This window comes from Solanum pennellii, chromosome 3, assembly GCF_001406875.1.
Source record: "Solanum pennellii chromosome 3, SPENNV200".
Taxonomy (NCBI): domain Eukaryota; kingdom Viridiplantae; phylum Streptophyta; class Magnoliopsida; order Solanales; family Solanaceae; genus Solanum; species Solanum pennellii.
Window position 1 is genome coordinate 59922505 of NC_028639.1, and position 6142 is coordinate 59928646.

Sequence of the window (6142 nt, forward strand, 5' to 3'; positions counted from 1 at the left end):
TCGATTGACCGAACCACGTTAAATCTTTGTGTCTTTTGGTATATTTCTCGTTGTCTTCTTACTCGTGGTCTTTGTAGCAGCATGCATTTTGTACCCTATAATGTATTCACCAATGACATGCTCTTCATCAGCACAACCAACATCGCTATCTAAATCCAAATATTTTTTCCAAATAGAAGAGATCTTTGAACTAAATACACAATCTACAGTTGTGTATTTGTAGCTGCCTCCAACATCATACTTGGCTTTTTTCCGTAGATAATATAAAATTACATCAACATGCTGACAAATTTAAAGACAAATGTATAAATACTATAACTACTAATCAATCATTGTTAGTAAAGATAAATGCTAAACAACTCTTACAGAATTGTTCAATAACTGTCCTTTGAAATACAGATTATAGAACCAATTCTTATTGTCTATTAGGAGAACGCCAAGGTTAATGGCCACAGGAATTTCAGCTAGATTCTTCTTGTAATGGTCTTTATCATGCTTCCTAAAAACAGAATAAAAATAGAAATAGTATACCATTCATTTAAAAAGTAATTACTATCAACATTTAAATACAAAAAGATAATCAAGAAAACCTCGAAAGACCGCGAGTAAGAAGACAACGAGAAATATACCAAAAGACACAAAGATTTAACGTGGTTCGGTCAATCTTATTTCTCGTTGTCTTCTTACTCGTGGTCTTTCGAGGTTTGCTTTGCTAGCTTCCGCATTTACTCCTGCTTATTTCCGGTCCTAACAAGTGGTATCAGAGCCAGATTCAATGATGGATTCAGGTTCAGTGGTTCGATGATCGATGATTGAACCAGGTTAGAAAGAGGTGTTCATCTTGGCGGGTGTAGTTCTAGCCGTAACCTTTTTGACAGTAATGAAGATTTTGTTGGAGAAATTGTTTCAGAGAGGTTCTCTGTGTTGAGACATAAATTTTGCAAAGGAGATTATGGAGAGGAGAAGTAAGTTGTTGAAGATTAAGTGAAGAAGGTGGACAAAATTATTTTGTCAGAAATTCAGGCCAAGGGGGAGATTTGTTGGGNTAGGAAAAGGTTTTGGATTGACTAATACTTTTTCTGGTAGGAAAAGGTTTAGGACTCTATAAATAGAGGCATGTTCCTTCTATCTTAATCAGCATTCACAATGTAGTCTTAAGGGTTTTGAGAGTTTTGGTTAGAGGGAGAATTTGTGGGTCACAAGTTGGATACGTTATCACTTGTGTGAACCTCTCATGTATTCCGAGTGAATTGGTTGAGGTTGTTTCTCTCTGTATTTTGTACTCTCATAATTATAGTGGATTGCTCATCTCCTTTGTGGATGTAGGTCGATTGACCGAACCACGTTAAATCTTTGTGTCTTTTGGTATATTTCTCGTTGTCTTCTTACTCGTGGTCTTTGTAGCAGCATGCATTTTGTACCCTATAATGTATTCACTAATGACATGCTCTTCATCGACACAACCAACATCGCTATCTAAATCCAAATATTTTTTCCAAATAGCAGAGATCTTTGAACTAAATACACAATCTACAGTTGTGTATTTGTAGCTGCCTCCAACATCATACTTGGCTTTTTTCCGTAGATAATATAAAATTACATCAACATGCTGACAAATTTAAAGACAAATGTATAAATGCTATAACTACTAATCAATCATTGTTAGTAAAGATAAATGCTAAACAACTCTTACAGAATTGTTCAATAACTGTCCTTTGAAATACAGATTATAGAACCAATTCTTATTGTCTATTAGGAGAACGCCAAGGTTAATGGCCACAGGAATTTCAGCTAGATTCTTCTTGTAATGGTCTTGATCATGCTTCCTAAAAACAGAATAAAAATAGAAATAGTATACCATTCATTTAAAAAGTAATTACTATCAACATTTAAATACAAAAAGATAATCAAGAAAACCTCGAAAGACCGCGAGTAAGAAGACAACGAGAAATATACCAAAAGACACAAAGATTTAACGTGGTTCGGTCAATCGACCTACATCCACAAAGGAGATGAGCAATCCACTATAAATATGAGAGTACAAAATACAGAGAGAAACAACCTCAACCAATTCACTCGGAATACATGAGAGGTTCACACAAGTGATAACGTATCAAACTTGTGACCCACAAATTCTCCCTCTAACCAAAACTCTCAAAGCCCTTAAGACTACATTGTGAATGCTGATTAAGTTAGAAGGAACATTCCTCTATTTATAGAGTCCTAAACCTTTTCCTACCAGAAAAAGGATTAGTCAATCCAAAACCTTTTCCTAAAAGGAAAACCTATTTATGGTAAGAAATTTAGGGCAAATAAAACCCAACAAATCTCCCCCTTGGCCTAAATTTCTGACAAAATAAATTTGTCCACCTTCTTCACTTAATCTTCAACAACTTGCTTCTCCTCTCCATAATCTCCTTTGCAAAATTTATGTCTCAACACAGAGAACCTCTCTGAAACAATTTCTCCAACAAAATCTTCATTACTGTCAAAAAGGTTGCGGCTAGAACTACACCCGTCAAGATGAACACCTCCTTCTAACCTGGTTCAATCATCGATTATCGAACCACTAAACCTGACTCCATCATTGAATCTGGCTCTGATACCACTTGTTAGGACCGAAAATAAGCAGGTGTAAACGCGGAAGCTAGCAAAGCAAACCTCGAAAGACCACGAGTAAGAAGACAACGAGAAATATACCAAAAGACACAAAGATTTAACGTGGTTCGGTCAATCGACCTACGTCCACAAAGGAGATGAGCAATCCACTATAAATATGAGAGTACAAAATACAGAGAGAAACAACCTCAACCAATTCACTCGGAATACATGAGAGGTTCACACAAGTGATAACGTATCAAGCTTGTGACCCATAAATTCTCCCCCTAACCAAAACTCTCAAAGCCCTTAAGACTACATTGTGAATGCTGATTAAGTTAGAAGGAACATTCCTCTATTTATAGAGTCCTAAACCTTTTCCTACAAGAAAAGGATTAGTCAATCCAAAACCTTTTCCTACAAGGAAAACCTATTTATGGTAAGAAATTTAGGGCAAATAAAACCCAACAAATCTCCCCCTTGGCCTGAATTTCTGACAAAATAAATTTGTCCACCTTCTTCACTTAATCTTCAACAACTTGCTTCTCCTCTCCATAATCTCCTTTGCAAAATTTATGTCTCAACACAGAGAACCTCTCTGAAACAATTTCTCCAACAAAATCTTCATTACTGTCAAAAAGGTTGCGGCTAGAACTACACCCGTCAAGATGAACACCTCCTTCTAACCTGGTTCAATCATCGATTATCGAACCACTAAACCTGACTCCATCATTGAATCTGGCTCTGATACCACTTGTTAGGACCGAAAATAAGCAGGTGTAAACGCGGAAGCTAGCAAAGCAAACCTCGAAAGACCACGAGTAAGAAGACAACGAGAAATATACCAAAAGACACAAAGATTTAACGTGGTTCGGTCAATCGACCTACGTCCACAAAGGAGATGAGCAATCCACTATAAATATGAGAGTACAAAATACAGAGGGAAACAACCTCAACCAAATTCACTCAGAATACATGGGAGGTTCACACAAGTGATAACGTATCAAGCTTGTGACCCACAAATTCTCCCTCTAACCAAAACTCTCAAAGCCCTTAAGACTACATTGTGAATGCTGATTAAGTTAGAAGGAACATGCCTCTATTTATAGAGTCCTAAACCTTTTCCTACAAGAAAAGGATTAGTCAATCCAAAACCTTTTCCTACAAGGAAAACCTATTTATGGTAAGAAATTTAGGGCAAATAAAACCCAACAAATCTCCCCCTTGGCCTGAATTTCTGACAAAATAAATTTGTCCACCTTCTTCACTTAATCTTCAACAACTTGCTTCTCCTCTCCATAATCTCCTTTGCAAAATTTATGTCTCAACACAGAGAACCTCTCTGAAACAATTTCTCCAACAAAATCTTCATTACTGTCAAAAAGGTTGCGGCTAGAACTACACCCGTCAAGATGAACACCTCCTTCTAACCTGGTTCAATCATCGATTATCGAACCACTAAACCTGACTCCATCATTGAATCTGGCTCTGATACCACTTGTTAGGACCGAAAATAAGCAGGTGTAAACGCGGAAGCTAGCAAAGCAAACCTCGAAAGACCACGAGTAAGAAGACAACGAGAAATATACCAAAAGACACAAAGATTTAACGTGGTTCGGTCAATCGACCTACGTCCACAAAGGAGATGAGCAATCCACTATAAATATGAGAGTACAAAATACAGAGGGAAACAACCTCAACCAATTCACTCGGAATACATGGGAGGTTCACACAAGTGATAACGTATCAAGCTTGTGACCCACAAATTCTCCCTCTAACCAAAACTCTCAAAGCCCTTAAGACTACATTGTGAATGCTGATTAAGTTAGAAGGAACATGCCTCTATTTATAGAGTCCTAAACCTTTTCCTACAAGAAAAGGATTAGTCAATCCAAAACCTTTTCCTAAAAGGAAAACCTATTTATGGTAAGAAATTTAGGGCAAATAAAACCCAACAAATCTCCCCCTTGGCCTGAATTTCTGACAAAATAAATTTGTCCACCTTCTTCACTTAATCTTCAACAACTTGCTTCTCCTCTCCATAATCTCCTTTGCAAAATTTATGTCTCAACACAGAGAACCTCTCTGAAACAATTTCTCCAACAAAATCTTCATTACTGTCAAAAAGGTTGCGGCTAGAACTACACCCGTCAAGATGAACACCTCCTTCTAACCTGGTTCAATCATCGATTATCGAACCACTAAACCTGACTCCATCATTGAATCTGGCTCTGATACCACTTGTTAGGACCGAAAATAAGCAGGTGTAAACGCGGAAGCTAGCAAAGCAAACCTCGAAAGACCACGAGTAAGAAGACAACGAGAAATATACCAAAAGACACAAAGATTTAACGTGGTTCGGTCAATCGACCTACGTCCACAAAGGAGATGAGCAATCCACTATAAATATGAGAGTACAAAATACAGAGAGAAACAACCTCAACCAATTCACTCGGAATACATGAGAGGTTCACACAAGTAATAACGTATCCAACTTGTGACCCACAAATTCTCCCTCTAACCAAAACTCTCAAAACCCTTAAGACTACATTGTGAATGCTGATTAAGATAGAAGGAACATGCCTCTATTTATAGAGTCCTAAACCTTTTCCTACCAGAAAAAGTATTAGGTTTTCTTGATTATTTTTTTGTATTTAAATGTTGATAGTAATTACTTTTTTAATGAATGGTATACTATTTCTATTTTTATTCTGTTTTTAGGAAGCATGATCAAGACCATTACAAGAAGAATCTAGCTGAAATTCCTGTGGCCATTAACCTTGGCGTTCTCCTAATAGACAATAAGAATTGGTTCTATAATCTGTATTTCAAAGGACAGTTATTGAACAATTCGGTAAGAGTTGTTTAGCATTTATCTTTACTAACAATGATTGATTAGTAGTTATAGCATTTATACATTTGTCTTTAAATTTGTCAGCATGTTGATGTAATTTTATATTATCTATGGAAAAAAGCCAAGTATGATGTTGGAGGCATCTATAAATACACAACTGTAGATTGTGTATTTAGTTCAAAGATCTCTGCTATTTGGAAAAAATATTTGGATTTAGATAGCGATGTTGGTTGTGCCGATGAAGAGCATGTCATTGGTCAATACATTAGAGGGTACAAAATGCATGCAGTTGGGTTTTATTTGCCCTGATTTTTTACCATAAATAGGTTTTCCTTTTAGGAAAAGGTTTTGGATTGACTAATACTTTTTCTGGTAGGAAAAGGTTTAGGACTCTATAAATAGAGGCATGTTCCTTCTATCTTAATCAGCATTCACAATGTAGTCTTAAGGGTTTTGAGAGTTTTGGTTAGAGGGAGAATTTGTGGGTCACAAGTTGGATACGTTATCACTTGTGTGAACCTCTCATGTATTCCGAGTGAATTGGTTGAGGTTGTTTCTCTCTGTATTTTGTACTCTCATAATTATAGTGGATTGCTCATCTCCTTTGTGGATGTAGGTCGATTGACCGAACCACGTTAAATCTTTGTGTCTTTTGGTATATTTCTCGTTGTCTTCTTACTCGTGATCTTT

General features: G+C 36.6%; 1 pseudogene; it reads left to right on the forward strand.

Annotated features, from left to right (window-relative positions):
- Positions 1-6142, forward strand: part of LOC114076509 — a 19070-nt pseudogene that overhangs the window by 9172 nt on the left and 3756 nt on the right.